Source organism: Populus alba, chromosome 17 (assembly GCF_005239225.2).
Source record: "Populus alba chromosome 17, ASM523922v2, whole genome shotgun sequence".
Classification (NCBI taxonomy): Eukaryota; Viridiplantae; Streptophyta; class Magnoliopsida; order Malpighiales; family Salicaceae; genus Populus; species Populus alba.
The window spans coordinates 17,895,376-17,912,933 of NC_133300.1; the positions used below are offsets into that span (position 1 = coordinate 17,895,376).

Here is a 17,558-nt window from a genome sequence, read left to right on the forward strand (position 1 = left end):
AAAGAGTATGTTCTACCATAAGCTTGCTTTTCAATCTCATCTCCATTAGCAACTTATTACAAGTATTATATGAATCAAAAGGTCTTATTTTCCGGTTGTAATGGGGCTGAGGTTAAGGTGAGGTAAAAGAAAGTAAAAGGAAAGGTTCAAACCAAAAGAAAGTAGAGCATTTTGAAAAATAATACTTCAAACAAGATATTCCATCAAAGCACATAAATTTTTCATCTTTAATCACAAATGCTTAACTCCTTTTGATTTTAAGCTCTTTCAACATAAAACCTTAAGAACATAAAGGAATACTTTTTTTTTCTTTTTTTCTTTTTCTTTTTTTTTTTCTTCGGCAACTTTGCCCATTTTTTTCATCAAGCATCACTTCTTTGTTTTTCATATAATTTCCAACCATAATTCCATGAAATATTACAAGTATATGCTCTACTAATCCTTGGCCAGGGGAAAAGAAAAACATATATAAAGTTAAGGCTTATACATGGATAAAGCAAAAAAAGATAACCAAGCTCAAAACGGGTTCACTAAGGATAATATGCTTTAGGTTGGCTTTTTGGCTTGAGGGGTTAAAATTCCTAATGCCTTTATCATCTTCATGTATATTTGTAATGGGATATAATTCTCAATAAGATATGAAGCAAGTTCTAGAGATACTTATCATTGAAAGAATGCACACTCAAAGAATATAATTTTGAAGGCTCAAAAGCTTGCATTTGTATAACACTATAAAGTCAACATGGCATATTCTCAAAGTCAATCCTAAACCAATTAAACCTTAAAAATTTGCATGCATACTCCTTCATTTGATTTATATCTTCATCTATCTCAATTAATTCTCATACATAATACTCATATTCTCAAAACCAATGGGAGTTAAAAAGATCAAAAATTTGTGTTTTTTTTTTTTTTTTAAGAACAACAAAGAAAATTAAAAATAAGAAAACCAAAATTCTCTCAATACCCCCACACTTAAAACACAACATTGTCCTCAATGTTGAAATAAAAGCAAAGGAACATAAGAGAATGACAAAGATAAAGTAAAATACGAAAAATAAAAGATAAGGAAAAAGAAAGCAAATCTGATTTTTTTTTTTCTTTTTGTGCTGGGTTGCCTCCCAGTAAGCGCTTTTGTTTTATGTCATTGGCTCGACATATTGCATGCTCATTCTTCATAGATTGGTTCAATTAACTCTACAGAAGCGGTGAGTTCTGCCGTCCAACCTTCATAGAAGGTTTCAAACGATGCCCATTGACTTTGAGTATGTTGTTCGTTTCTTTAACTTGTAATTTCAACTGCACCATAAGGAAAAATATTAGAAACAACAAATGGTCCAATCCAACGAGAGCACAACTTTCTAGGAAAAAGTTTCAAACACGAATGATAAAGAAGGATTTTGTCTCCAACATGAAACTCCTTTCTTGTAAGCATTCGGTCATGAAGATTCTTAGTCTTGTCTTTGTAAATCCTTGCATTCTCGTAAGCATCATTTCGAATCTCTTCCACCGTAATTCCAATCTTTTTAGGCACCAAAAGGATAGGCGCCACCCATTCACTGTTTGTGATGGGGTAAATGACTATTGCATCATTGGAACAATTTGCAAAGCTTGCAAATCCAATTCTGATTCATGTATGTTTTTGGGAATACACACGTGCCTCTCCATCTCTTCTATCTTGGTAAAATCATAGTCATTGCTCAAAGCCATGCTTAATCCATACTCATCATCAAAAATCACAAACTGGCTGCACACACTTATCAACTTGGTCATAACATGTGATAGAATAAAACATTGCTATAAGGATATGTCATTGCATCATGAAAATTAAATTCAATTTTTTCATCTCCTACCTCCATAGACAAGGTATCCTTACCACAATCAATCTTCATGTTAGCAGCAGTTTTCAAGAATGGTCTCCCAAACAATATAGGAGTGCTGTTTGATGAATCACAAGAATCATGTTCCATATCAAGAATATAAAAGTCGCATGGAATGACCAAACTATCAATCTTGACTAGGACATCTTCAATCACACCAAGTGGGTAAACAAAACTACGATCCGCAAGTTGTATTACAATACTAGTTTTTATTCAAAGGCTCTAGACTAAGAGAATCATAAACATGTTTTAGGCATAACACTAATGGATGCACCTAAATCGCATAAAGCACTTTTAAAACTAGCATTACCAATAACACATGGGATAGTAAACGCACCTGGGTCTTTTTGTTTCAAAAGGCAGATTCTTTTGAAAAACAGCTGATACAACTTCACCCATACTTACCGTTTCATGACCTTTCAGTTTGAAAGCTCTCTTGGTAGTACACAACTCCTTCAAGAATTTGGCATACTTGGGAATTTGCTTGATAGCATCAAGCAAAGGAATGTTGAGTTCTACTTTCTTAAAAACCTCTAGAATCTCTTTTTTCCTTGTCCTCTTTCTTTGACCTAGAAGAACTCACGGGAAAGGGTTGGAATTGTTGTAAAACTGGAATTCATTGAGTGAGGAGTTACCTTTGGAGTGTTGGTCTTTGTTTCAGTTTGTGGAGGAGAAGGATGATGTATCTTCTTTGTACTCAATTCAGTTTCTATCTCTTCTTCTTCCTCCATCTCAATTTGTTTTGACCTTTTCTCTTCAATTTCTTTCCCACTTCGCAACATGATCGCACTAACATGCTCTATTGGATTCAATGCTTGGGAGGGCAATTTTCCATTCATTTGTGCTTCCAATTTTCCCACACTTGAAGCTACTTGCCCCATTTGCTTTTCCAAGTTGTGAATACTTGACCTTGTTTTCCTGTTGAAAAGACATGACATTTTGTTGCAAAGTAACAGTATTAGAAGCCAAAGTTTTCATCATCTCATGAAGATCATCATTGGATGACGATTGTCTTGCTTGATAATTCTGTTGGGGTTGAAATTAGGGTGTGCAAAAAACCGAAAAACCGAGTAAACCGATAAAAACCGACAAAAAATTAACCGAAAAAACCGAACCGAATAATAAAACCGAGTAAACCGATTAGATTATATAGAAAAAAACCCGGTTCGGTTCGGTTTTCGGTTTTGTAGTGAAAAAACCGAGTAACCGGACCGGACCGGACCGGTTTTAAAAAAAAGAATCCACTCCGCCCTGCTATAAATAGAAAACTTTGTTCACGCGCACCCCTCTCTGCTCTGGCTCTCTTCTCTCCGCTAGTTCTAAGTTCTAACCCTAAAACACCGAACAATAAACTTTCAATCTCTCGCCTCTCGAAGTCTCGATTCTCTATTTCTCTTTCTCTCCTCTCAGTCTCAGCTCTCAGACTCTCACTCTCACTACTCACCAACACCGACAAACTGCTACAGAAGAGAAGAATTAACATCAACCTTTTTACACAGACAAACCTCAAGAAGGGAGCAAAACTTTGAAAAGCTAGACCGATAAAGGGAAGGAAAAGTCTCTCATCCACAGTAAGAACTCCACTGTTAGGTACACAACCATCTAGAATGGCATATCAGTGCTGTCATTTTTTATGACTTAACTTATGTTGTCACCAATTTTTTATTCTATGTTTTTTTTTCCCCTTTTCTGTTTTGTGAAATTAAAGACTGGATTGCTTGCTTACCTGAATTAACTTGTTTTTCTGTGTTGGGCGGAGAATGTCATGGGCCATATATATATATATATATATATATATAGCTTGGAACTGTAATATGGAAAGGAACGAAAATGTATATATATATATATATATATATATATATATATAGAGCTTGGAAAGGAACGAAAATGTAATTTCATGAACACTCTGAGCTCTCCCCAAAATTTTATAAACCAAAATCATGATTCTTTACTCTTTTTTTTTAAGAGAAACATTATTTTCAAGTCAACTTTTACATATGTAAACTAAATCTGCCAGATTGGACATTAAGCAGATGTTCTCGTCAGGACTTGTGTATTATCAATTTATCATCCACGGCTGAGCTGACCGGAGTATTTGCCTGCATAGAGTTTTTCTTTTCAAAATAAATTATTTGAGAATGTGTTTAAGCAGGTGTTCCCTCAATTAGCAGGTTGTCTTAATACTGAATTCTCAACTTTAATGCCTTGGTGTTTGTGATTTTGGTTCTTGGACAATTATGTTCTGTCTTGGTTTCATGTCTACTGAAATTTACAGCCATGGAACATCATTCCAATATGGCATTTTGCTGTCTTGTTTATCATGAGATTAATTTGATTTGAATTTGATTTGGGTAAACTGCTCTTTGAATGAAAGTATTCATTATTCTGTTTGCATTTGATTCTGTAAACTAACCAAGTAGTTTGTATTTGGTAATTACAGATGGAAAACCTTCAAAATCAAAATGCTTCATCCACTGGCACTACCCCAACATCATCCACTGCCCCATCTTCAAACACTAACCCAACATCAACTACTGTAGGATCCACCACGGATACTAAAGGTAAACAACTTCAAGTCCTTGCATCTAGGAAAAGAAATGTTGATAAAAAAAAGTCACAAATTTGGGATCATTTTACAAATCTTGATGGTGATCCTAAAACCCCTAGAGCTGAATGTAATTATTGTGGAAAGGATTATGCATGTCATACTATTATTAATGGGACAAGTAATATGTGGAGTCATTTGAAAGTATGCAAAAAGTTTCCTTTTATGGTTGATAAGAAGCAAAAAATTTTGCTATTAGAACCTAATAAAGTAGGGGGTGAATTAGGAGATCGAAGTGTGGGAACTCTTAAGGCAATAGGTTATGATTATGATGAATGCAGAAAGGCACTAGTGAAATTGGTTATAATTGATGAGTTGCCTTTTAATTTTGTGGAGGGTAAGGGGTTTAAATTATATTCTAGGACCATGCAGCCTAGATTTGACATTCCTTCTCGTTTCACTATTATGAGAGATTGTTTGAAACTTTATGTTGAAGAGAAGGAAAGATTAAAGAGAGCTCTTAAGGGTCAACGATTATGCTTAACAACAGATACATGGACATCAATCCAAAACATTAACTATATGTCCTTAACGGCTCATTGGATTGATAATGAATGGAATTTGCATAAAAGAATTCTAAATTTTTGTCAAGTTTCCAATCATATGGGTGAGACAATTGGTCAGGTTATTGAGAATTGTTTGTTAGATTGGGGGATTGATAAACTTTTAACTGTTACAGTAGACAATGCAAGCTCTAATAGTGTTACTATTTCATATTTGAAGAATGTGATGAAAGATTGGCCAACTAATATATTGTCAAATGAACATTTGCATGTTAGATGTTGTGCACACATTGTCAACCTCATTGTATGTGATGGTTTGAAAGAGATGAATGTTTCGGTTGTTAAGATTCGAAATGCAATTAGGTTTGTGAGATCTTCACCCTCTAGGCTACTTGCATTTAAAAAGTGTGCAGAAAAAGTTGCATATAGAGTGTAAGAAATCATTGTGTTTGGATGTTGCAACTCGATGGAATTCAACTTATCTTATGTTAGAAGCTGCGGAAAAGTTTGAAAAGGTCTTTATGAGGTTAAGTCAAAGTGAATCTAGGTATATGAGTTACTTTTTGGAGGTTGATTCAAAGGGGAATAAAAAAAACATAGGGCCGCCTAGTTTGGAGGATTGGGAAAATGCTAAAACTTTGCTGAAGTTTTTAAAGATATTTTACATGGTTACATTGAAATTTTCTGGCTCATTGCATGTTACATCAAATTCTTTCTTCAATGAATTGATTTTCATGCATACAAACTTGTTGCAATTGTGTAAAAGTAGAGATAATCTTTTGAATGGAATGGCGATTAACATGATGAATAAGTTTGAGAAGTATTGGGGTTGTGGAGTAAATCAGAATTTTTTATTGTATGTGGCTAATGTTTTGGATCCTCGTCTTAAGTTGAAATATGTGAAATTTTGTTTTGGTGAGTTGTATACTTATGACAAAGCACAATTGCTAACAAAAAAGGTGAAAGATAATTTGGTGAGCTTGTATGAGTTTTATTTGATAGCCAATGAAGTGGTGGATGATAATAGGCATAAACAAGATGATAATGATGCTACTGATGACATGGAGGTAGATGTTAACACTTTAGCTCGGTTCAAAAGGCACTTACAAGAGGAAGATAATGTGGAAAATAGAAATGAGGTTGAGAGGTATTTGAGTGATGGTTGTGAGGATCCTGATGATTATAAATTAGATATTTTGGGTTGGTGGAAAATTAATGCTTTAAAATATAAGATACTTTCGAAAGTTGCACAACATGTTCTTGCTATTCCTATATCCACAGTGGCTTCCGAATCAGCCTTTAGCACAGGTGGTCGTATACTCGACCAATTTCGAAGTTCTCTATCTCCAGCAACAGTTCAAGCACTTATTTGTTGTCAAAATTGGTTGCATCATGGTCCAATTTCAACTAATAATACAACCTTGATGAATGATTTGGAAACCTACGAAAACCTTGAATCAGGTAACGTTTCTTAAAAACTTACACATTTTATTTTATTATTTATTAATTAACACATTTTTATTCTAACATGTTTAATATTTTATTTTGTAGAATTTGGTGGAAAGTTGCATTTAGCAACGGATGATAATTAGTTCACAAATTGTGAATTTGTGATGCATGTATTGAAAACGTATGGTATAAATATATATTTTTTTAATTTTTATATCTTCTGATTTAATTTATTATGTTATAATTCTAGATTATGAATTTCAGGAATCAAAGTGCAATGCTCTTGAAGTGCTTTTTTATTGAGATGATGTGCACATGAAGATTTATTTTTTTGTGGCTTGGAGTGTTTTATGATAATGTTATTTGTTGTTTTTTTGTTAAGCCCTTTGAAGGCAATGGTTTGTATTTTGTAATTTGAATTTTAACTTATTGGTGTGTGATTGTGAGTGTGTTATTTATTTAAAACTTTTCGGAAGTAGAAAAATATTAGTAAGTTAAAAAATATTGAACACAAGATTGACACTAATAATTTCATATAAATGAATATTTAATGGCCAAAAAAAATTAATAAACATAAGATTGATAATAATAATTTAATACAATTGAATATTTAAGGGTAAAAAAATTAAATATATTTGGAATCTTCAAAGAAAATGAGATAATAGCAAATTTAATTGTAAGCCCATTAGAAATCCATTACAAGCCCATTAAAAAGCCCATTAAAAAACCAAAAAAAAGCCCAAAAAATGCATATAGGTTTGTCCGGTTTTTTGGCTTAAAAACCGGACCGGAACCGAACCAAAACCGGCCGGTTTGGGCCGGGTCCGGTTCGGTTTCGGGTGTTTTTTTTTTTTCTTTTTTTTTTCGGTTTGGTTGCTTTTTTTAGGGAAAAACCGAACCGAACCGGAAATGATCACCCCTAGTTGAAATCCATTGGGATGGAATTGTTGGCCTTGATTGCCTTGTTGAGGTTGGTTCCCATATCGTAGGTTAGGATGATTTCTCCATCCAGGATTGTACGTGTGGGAAAAAGGATCATACTTACGCTGAGGTTGTCCGTTGAATGCTCCATCAATTGCATGAGCTTGTTCAATGTAATCTTCTTGCATTGTTGGGCACATATTCGAAGCATGTCCTTGTGAGGAGCATATGCTACAAACTTTCACCTGCTGCACATTTCCACAAGCCAAAGAACGCACAAGAGAAGTAAGATCATTAACTTTATTTTCAAGGTTAGAAATACTTACCTCATTTACTCGTTTGTTGGAGAAGTCTCCACGAGTGCCAAATTGTTTTGAGTTGGCTGCCATGTTTGAGATCAATTGGCGTGCAGCCTCAGGTGTCTTATCTACCAATGCGCCTCCACTTGCAGCATCAATGATACTACGGTCAGTAGGCATCAATCCTTCATAGAAATATTGAATGAGTAGCTGATCGGGTATTTGATGATGAGGGCATTGAATACACAATTGCTCAAATCTTTCCCAATACTCTGAAAGTGTCTCTCCATGAGATTGCCGAATCCCACATATTTCTTTCCTTATGTTGGCAACTCGAGATGCTGGGAAATACTTCTCAAGGAAAATCTTCTTCATGGCGTTCCAAGTTCTAATAGATCCTGGGAGAATAGAGAAAAGCCATGCCTTTGCTGCCCCTTTTAAAGAGAAAGGGAAAGCTTTCAACTTAACTTGTTCTTCATCAACTCCATTCGGTTTCATGCCAACACAAACCATATGGAACTCCTTGAGATGAGTATGAGGATCTTCTCCTGCAAGACCATTAAATGTTGGTAACAAATGTATAAAACCAGATTTGAGCTCAAAGTTTACATTATTGTCAATGTTTATGCACAATGGTTGATTTTCCACGTTAGGAGCAGCAAGCTCCTTGAGTGTTTGTTGTCGTGCAACCGCCATGGTGTTGAGGTGAACTTCCTTTCTTAACTTGCGTAAAGTGCTTTCTATTTCAAGATTAACCTGCACTAGACTCTGATTAGTAGAACGGGTTACTGGCATCAATTGCTAAGAAAACTCAAAAGAAAGCAACCACACAAGAGAAAAAAAAAGTGCAATTTATATGAAAATCCTATGCTAGAAAACTAAAACTACCTAAAAACCTTAGAACACAGTGGAATTTGGCCTCGATAGGGTGGGGCTAGTGGTATACCACTAGTCTTGTTCAGAACGTCATTTCACTTCAGAAAATGAAGGTTATAAACCTAATTCCACAAACAATTCTGTCTTCAACAGTACCGCTGCGGCAAGTGAACAGTAACACCGCAAGCAAAAATAATGTTTCTCTTTTTTTTTTTTTTTTTTTTTTTTTCAGAAATGTAAATAAAAATCACAGAAACTAAAAATAACAGTAACAAGCACAAGAATCAACTAAAATTACCTCCCCGGCAACGGCGCCAAAATTTGTTGCGATGTCGCGGTCGCACAAATTAATTACCCTAGCTTAAAACACACAAGATAGTATAGAGCAAGCAAGGGGTCGATCCCACGAGGAAGTTTGAAGTTAGATTTTTATGTTGTACGTTATGTAATTGGGGGGGATTGATTTGAAATGATTTAAACTATGACAGAAATTAAACTAGCAAACAAAATCAATTGAAACTGAAATATATCAAGAAAACAAACCTTGGTTGCAAGCACACATCCACCAACGGAAATTAGAAACCGATCCTTGAAACGAAACTCCAGTTTATATTATGAATTTTATCTTTTCTTAATATTGGTTAATTAACGGATCCGCCGTATAACTATCCCTAACCAACAAACAATCACAGTGTCCGCACTAATGATTTAATCCAATGGCAGCCTTAAGATCCAGATAAATTCATTAATCTTAACAACCAAGTTGTCAATTTGTGTTGCTATGATCGAATGTTCTCCCTAAGTTTAATAACATAGTTCCGCTACAATTATCAAGCTTAGTTGCTTCACAAGTTTATATACCACAACTCCGGTTTTGATATCAAACTTAGCAATAGATTGTTCACAATAATAACTTAGAGTCCGCTCTAGCAATTAAGATAAACAATCATAGGAAATATGCATAGGAAAACAAACATACTCATTCATAACATAAACTGAAAATAAAAGGAAGAATAAATCTCACAGTTCTTGAAATCCGAAGGTTTGTTTGTGTCCTTGCAACCAAGAAAACAAGCTTAGCCTTGCATATCTATTGAACAACTACTCCTAAAGATGAAAGAATACATAATTTCTGATTTGTAGAGAGGAGAGTTTGTGTTTCCTCCTCCTTCTTCTTCTTCTTCTTGCTACCTCCTTCTACTTCTTCTTCTTCTTCTTCTTGCTACCTCCTTCTACTTCTTCTTCTTCTTGCTACCTCCTTCTACTCACCCTCTATTTATACACAAATTGTAAGTAAGAAAATATCAAAGCTCAAGTGTGAACATCAATAGATGGTGGTAGTGTGAAGGCTGCTGGCTGCTGGCTGCTGGCTGCTGGGTTGAGGTTGGTGGCTGCCATGAGGTTGGTGGCTGCCTTGAGGTTGGTGGCTGCCTTCCTTGACCTTCTAGAATATTTACTAGAGGAGCTAAATTGCTGGTCGGTTTGGATGCTTCTAGATGAAATTTGGATTCGTTTCTTCACGAAACCTGCTTGCTGGCAGAATTCAGCTATCATCTTTGAAAAATCATATATCCCTCATATGACATCGTTTTTGGCTGAAATTTGGAGCGTTTATAGATCTTTGAGTAAGGAATCCAAACAAAATGAGTTTGCATCAATTGGACTTCTGAAGCTCCAGATATTGAATTTTGAATGGGCAAAGGTCAACATTGGCAGACTACGAGATTTGACTTTGAAGGATGTGATTTCCATGATCTTTCTCTTTTTATTTTTCTTGCATTACATTTCCAAAAAGTTATGGATGTTAACTTTTTAATGCCACTGGAATCACTTCATTTCGATCTCTGGAACTCACGCTCTGCACAAAATACCGACTGAACGTCAAATCTGCCAATTACCTCCAATTTACTCCTTTTTGCATCTTTCATCCAAAAATGCCTTCAAAACATTAAACAAAGAATATCAAGGCATTTTATATAAATAACATATGCAAAACACTAGTTAAATGCGGGTGAAACTATCGAATAATATGGTTACATCAAATACCCCCACACTTAGCTCTTGCTCGTCCTCGAGAAAGGATAAATAAAATTAAATTGAAAATAACTATGATCAATTTCTTAATCTCCCATCAATGTCTAAGAGTACAAGCATTATAAACAAGAATACAATCATGAAGGATAAATAATATAATTCTCATGAATTTATTTACATGCAAACTTCAAAACTCAATCAATCGTCTGGATTTAAATGAAATCTATGCCATGCCAAAGTGATAGGTCCTCTCATTGATATACACTCCAACACTCATGTGTTTAGGGTTTATGTGTTTAAATCTCTCAAATTCAATCAAAGAGTATGTTCTACCATAAGCTTGCTTTTCAATCTCATCTCCATTAGCAACTTATTACAAGTATTATATGAATCAAAAGGTCTTATTTTCCGGTTGTAATAGGGCTGAGGTTAAGGTGAGGTAAAAGAAAGTAAAAGGAAAGGTTCAAACCAAAGAAAGTAGAGCATTTTGAAAAATAATACTTCAAACAATATAATTCCATTAAAGCACATAAATTTTTCATCTTTAATCACAAATGCTTAACTCCTTTTGATTTTAAGCTCTTTCAACATAAAACCTTAAGAACATAAAGGAATACTTTTTTTTCTTTTTTCTTTTTCTTTTTTTTTTTCTTCGGCAACTTTGCCCATTTTTTTCATCAAGCATCACTTCTTTGTTTTCATATAATTTCCAACCATAATTCCATGAAATATTACAAGTATATGCTCTACTAATCCTTGGCCAGGGGAAAAGAAAAACATATATAAAGTTAAGGCTTATACATGGATAAAGCAAAAAAAGATAACCAAGCTCAAAACGGGTTCACTAAGGATAATATGCTTTAGGTTGGCTTTTTGGCTTTGAGGGGTTAAAATTCCTAATGCCTTTATCATCTTCATGTATATTTGTAATGGGATATAATCTCAATAAGATATGAAGCAAGTTCTAGAGATACTTATCATTGAAAGAATGCACACTCAAAGAATATAATTTTGAAGGCTCAAAAGCTTGCATTTGTATAACACTATAAAGTCAACATGGCATATTCTCAAAGTCAATCCCTAAACCAATTAAACCTTAAAATTTGCATGCATACTCCTTCATTTGATTTATATCTTCATCTATCTCAATTAATTCTCATACATAATACTCATATTCTCAAAACCAATGGGAGTTAAAAAGATCAAAATTTGTGTTTTTTTTTTTTTTTAAGAACAACAAAGAAAATTAAAATAAGAAAACCAAAATTCTCTCAATACCCCCACACTTAAAACACAACATTGTCCTCAATGTTGAAATAAAAGCAAAGGAACATAAGAGAATGACAAAGATAAAGTAAAATACGAAAAATAAAAGATAAGGAAAAAGAAAGCAAATCTGATTTTTTTTTTCTTTTTGTGCTGGGTTGCCTCCCAGTAAGCGCTTTTGTTTTATGTCATTGGCTCGACATATTGCATGCTCATTCTTCATAGATTGGTTCAATTAACTCTACAGAAGCGGTGAGTTCTGCCGTCCAACCTTCATAGAAAGGTTTCAAACGATGCCCATTGACTTTGAGTATGTTGTTCGTTTCTAAACTTGTAATTTCAACTGCACCATAAGGAAAAATATTAGAAACAACAAATGGTCCAATCCAACGAGAGCACAACTTTCTAGGAAAAAGTTTCAAACACGAATGATAAAGAAGGATTTTGTCTCCAACATGAAACTCCTTTCTTGTAAGCATTCGGTCATGAAGATTCTTAGTCTTGTCTTTGTAAATCCTTGCATTCTCGTAAGCATCATTTCGAATCTCTTCCACCGTAATTCCAATCTTTTTAGGCACCAAAAGGATAGGCGCCACCCATTCACTGTTTGTGATGGGGTAAATGACTATTGCATCATTGGGAGCAATTTGCAAAGCTTGCAAATCCAATTCTGATTCATGTATGTTTTTGGGAATACACACGTGCCTCTCCATCTCTTCTATCTTGGTAAAATCATAGTCATTGCTCAAAGCCATGCTTAATCCATACTCATCATCAAAATCACAAACTGGCTGCACACACTTATCAACTTGGTCATAACATGTGATAGAATAAACATTGCTATAAGGATATGTCATTGCATCATGAAAATTAAATTCAATTTTTTCATCTCCTACCTCCATAGACAAGGTATCCTTACCACAATCAATCTTCATGTTAGCAGTTTTCAAGAATGGTCTCCCAAACAATATAGGAGTGCTGTTTGATGAATCACAAGAATCATGTTCCATATCAAGAATATAAAAGTCGCATGGAATGACCAAACTATCAATCTTGACTAGGACATCTTCAATCACACCAAGTGGGTAAACAAAACTACGATCCGCAAGTTGTATTACAATACTAGTTTTATTCAAAGGCTCTAGACTAAGAGAATCATAAACATGTTTAGGCATAACACTAATGGATGCACCTAAATCGCATAAAGCACTTTTAAAACTAGCATTACCAATAACACATGGGATAGTAAACGCACCTGGGTCTTTTTGTTTCAAAGGCAGATTCTTTTGAACAACAGCTGATACAACTTCACCCATACTTACCGTTTCATGACCTTTCAGTTTGAAAGCTCTCTTGGTAGTACACAACTCCTTCAAGAATTTGGCATACTTGGGAATTTGCTTGATAGCATCAAGCAAAGGAATGTTGAGTTCTACTTTCTTAAAAACCTCTAGAATCTCTTTTTCCTTGTCCTCTTTCTTTGACCTAGAAGAACTCACGGGAAAGGGTGGAATTGTTGTAAAACTGGAATTCATTGAGTGAGGAGTTACCTTTGGAGTGTTGGTCTTTGTTTCAGTTTGTGGAGGAGAAGGATGATGTATCTTCTTTGTACTCAATTCAGTTTCTATCTCTTCTTCTTCCTCCATCTCAATTTGTTTTGACCTTTTCTCTTCAATTTCTTTCCCACTTCGCAACATGATCGCACTAACATGCTCTATTGGATTCAATGCTTGGGAGGGCAATTTTCCATTCATTTGTGCTTCCAATTTTCCCACACTTGAAGCTACTTGCCCCATTTGCTTTTCCAAGTTGTGAATACTTGACCTTGTTTCCTGTTGAAAAGACATGACATTTTGTTGCAAAGTAACAGTATTAGAAGCCAAAGTTTTCATCATCTCATGAAGATCATCATTGGATGACGATTGTCTTGCTTGATAATTCTGTTGGGGTTGAAATTAGGGGTGTGCAAAAAAACCGAAAAACCGAGTAAACCGATAAAACCGACAAAAAATTAACCGAAAAAACCGAACCGAATAATAAAACCGAGTAAACCGATTAGATTATATAGAAAAAAACCCGGTTCGGTTCGGTTTTCGGTTTTGTAGTGAAAAAACCGAGTAACCGGACCGGACCGGACCGGTTTTAAAAAAAAGAATCCACTCCGCCCTGCTATAAATAGAAAACTTTGTTCACGCCGCACCCCTCTCTGCTCTGGCTCTCTTCTCTCCGCTAGTTCTAAGTTCTAACCCTAAAACACCGAACAATAAACTTTCAATCTCTCGCCTCTCGAAGTCTCGATTCTCTATTTCTCTTTCTCTCCTCTCAGTCTCAGCTCTCAGACTCTCACTCTCACTACTCACCAACACCGACAAACTGCTACAGAAGAGAAGAATTAACAGCAACCTTTTTACACAGACAAACCTCAAGAAGGGAGCAAAACTTTGAAAAGCTAGACCGATAAAGGGAAGGAAAAGTCTCTCATCCACAGTAAGAACTCCACTGTTAGGTACACAACCATCTAGAATGGCATATCAGTGCTGTCATTTTTTATGACTTAACTTATGTTGTCACCAATTTTTTATTCTATGTTTTTTTTTCCCCTTTTCTGTTTTGTGAATTAAAGACTGGATTGCTTGCTTACCTGAATTAACTTGTTTTTCTGTGTTGGGCGGAGAATGTCATGGGCCATATATATATATATATATATATATATAGCTTGGAACTGTAATATGGAAAGGAACGAAAATGTATATATATATATATATATATATATATATATATATAGAGCTTGGAAAGGAACGAAAATGTAATTTCATGAACACTCTGAGCTCTCCCCAAAATTTTATAAACCAAAAATCATGATTCTTTACTCTTTTTTTTTAAGAGAAACATTATTTTCAAGTCAACTTTTACATATGTAAACTAAATCTGCCAGATTGGACATTAAGCAGATGTTCTCGTCAGGACTTGTGTATTATCAATTTATCATCCACGGCTGAGCTGACCGGAGTATTTGCCTGCATAGAGTTTTTCTTTTCAAAATAAATTATTTGAGAATGTGTATTAAGCAGGTGTTCCCTCAATTAGCAGGTTGTCTTAATACTGAATTCTCAACTTTAATGCCTTGGTGTTTGTGATTTTGGTTCTTGGACAATTATGTTCTGTCTTGGTTTCATGTCTACTGAAATTTACAGCCATGGAACATCATTCCAATATGGCATTTTGCTGTCTTGTTTATCATGAGATTATTTGATTTGAATTTGATTTGGGTAAACTGCTCTTTGAATGAAAGTATTCATTATTCTGTTTGCATTTGATTCTGTAAACTAACCAAGTAGTTTGTATTTGGTAATTACAGATGGAAAACCTTCAAAATCAAAATGCTTCATCCACTGGCACTACCCCAACATCATCCACTGCCCCATCTTCAAACACTAACCCAACATCAACTACTGTAGGATCCACCACGGATACTAAAGGTAAACAACTTCAAGTCCTTGCATCTAGGAAAAGAAATGTTGATAAAAAAAAAGTCACAAATTTGGGATCATTTTACAAATCTTGATGGTGATCCTAAAACCCCTAGAGCTGAATGTAATTATTGTGGAAATGATTATGCATGTCATACTATTATTAATGGGACAAGTAATATGTGGAGTCATTTGAAAGTATGCAAAAAGTTTCCTTTTATGGTTGATAAGAAGCAAAAAATTTTGCTATTAGAACCTAATAAAGTAGGGGGTGAATTAGGAGATCGAAGTGTGGGAACTCTTAAGGCAATAGGTTATGATTATGATGAATGCAGAAAGGCACTAGTGAAATTGGTTATAATTGATGAGTTGCCTTTTAATTTTGTGGAGGGTAAGGGGTTTAAATTATATTCTAGGACCATGCAGCCTAGATTTGACATTCCTTCTCGTTTCACTATTATGAGAGATTGTTTGAAACTTTATGTTGAAGAGAAGGAAAGATTAAAGAGAGCTCTTAAGGGTCAACGATTATGCTTAACAACAGATACATGGACATCAATCCAAAACATTAACTATATGTCCTTAACGGCTCATTGGATTGATAATGAATGGAATTTGCATAAAAGAATTCTAAATTTTTGTCAAGTTTCCAATCATATGGGTGAGACAATTGGTCAGGTTATTGAGAATTGTTTGTTAGATTGGGGGATTGATAAACTTTTAACTGTTACAGTAGACAATGCAAGCTCTAATAGTGTTACTATTTCATATTTGAAGAATGTGATGAAAGATTGGCCAACTAATATATTGTCAAATGAACATTTGCATGTTAGATGTTGTGCACACATTGTCAACCTCATTGTATGTGATGGTTTGAAAGAGATGAATGTTTCGGTTGTTAAGATTCGAAATGCAATTAGGTTTGTGAGATCTTCACCCTCTAGGCTACTTGCATTTAAAAAGTGTGCAGAAAAGTTGCATATAGAGTGTAAGAAATCATTGTGTTTGGATGTTGCAACTCGATGGAATTCAACTTATCTTATGTTAGAAGCTGCGGAAAAGTTTGAAAAGGTCTTTATGAGGTTAAGTCAAAGTGAATCTAGGTATATGAGTTACTTTTTGGAGGTTGATTCAAAAGGGGAATAAAAAAAACATAGGGCCGCCTAGTTTGGAGGATTGGGAAAATGCTAAAACTTTGCTGAAGTTTTTAAAAGATATTTTACATGGTTACATTGAAATTTTCTGGCTCATTGCATGTTACATCAAATTCTTTCTTCAATGAATTGATTTTCATGCATACAAACTTGTTGCAATTGTGTAAAAGTAGAGATAATCTTTTGAATGGAATGGCGATTAACATGATGAATAAGTTTGAGAAGTATTGGGGTTGTGGAGTAAATCAGAATTTTTTATTGTATGTGGCTAATGTTTTTGGATCCTCGTCTTAAGTTGAAATATGTGAAATTTTGTTTTGGTGAGTTGTATACTTATGAAAAAGCACAATTGCTAACAAAAAAGGTGAAAGATAATTTGGTGAGCTTGTATGAGTTTTATTTGATAGCCAATGAAGTGGTGGATGATAATAGGCATAAACAAGATGATAATGATGCTACTGATGACATGGAGGTAGATGTTAACACTTTTAGCTCGGTTCAAAAGGCACTTACAAGAGGAAGATAATGTGGAAAATAGAAATGAGGTTGAGAGGTATTTGAGTGATGGTTGTGAGGATCCTGATGATTATAAATTAGATATTTTGGGTTGGTGGAAAATTAATGCTTTAAAATATAAGATACTTTCGAAAGTTGCACAACATGTTCTTGCTATTCCTATATCCACAGTGGCTTCCGAATCAGCCTTTAGCACAGGTGGTCGTATACTCGACCAATTTCGAAGTTCTCTATCTCCAGCAACAGTTCAAGCACTTATTTGTTGTCAAAATTGGTTGCATCATGGTCCAATTTCAACTAATAATACAACCTTGATGAATGATTTGGAAACCTACGAAAACCTTGAATCAGGTAACGTTTCTTAAAAACTTACACATTTTATTTTATTATTTATTAATTAACACATTTTTATTCTAACATGTTTAATATTTTATTTTGTAGAATTTGGTGGAAAGTTGCATTTAGCAACGGATGATAATTAGTTCACAAATTGTGAATTTGTGATGCATGTATTGAAAAACGTATGTATAAATATATATTTTTTAATTTTTATATCTTCTGATTTAATTTATTATGTTATAATTC

At 34.5% G+C, this 17,558-nt stretch overlaps 1 long non-coding RNA gene across 2 annotated transcripts; it reads left to right on the top strand.

Moving 5' to 3' along the window:
- The first annotated feature begins 4,242 nt into the window (after nt 1-4,242).
- Nucleotides 4,243-6,902, top strand: LOC118039632 (uncharacterized). 2 transcript variants are annotated; one of them, XR_012168446.1, is made up of 4 exons: nt 4,243-4,441; nt 6,270-6,449; nt 6,540-6,618; nt 6,702-6,902. It is a non-coding gene; the product is annotated as an uncharacterized lncRNA (long non-coding RNA). The 2 variants fall into 2 exon arrangements; XR_004685948.2 differs by lacking the exon at nt 4,243-4,441 and having other exon boundaries at nt 4,498-6,449.
- The last annotated feature ends 10,656 nt before the right edge of the window (nt 6,903-17,558 follow it).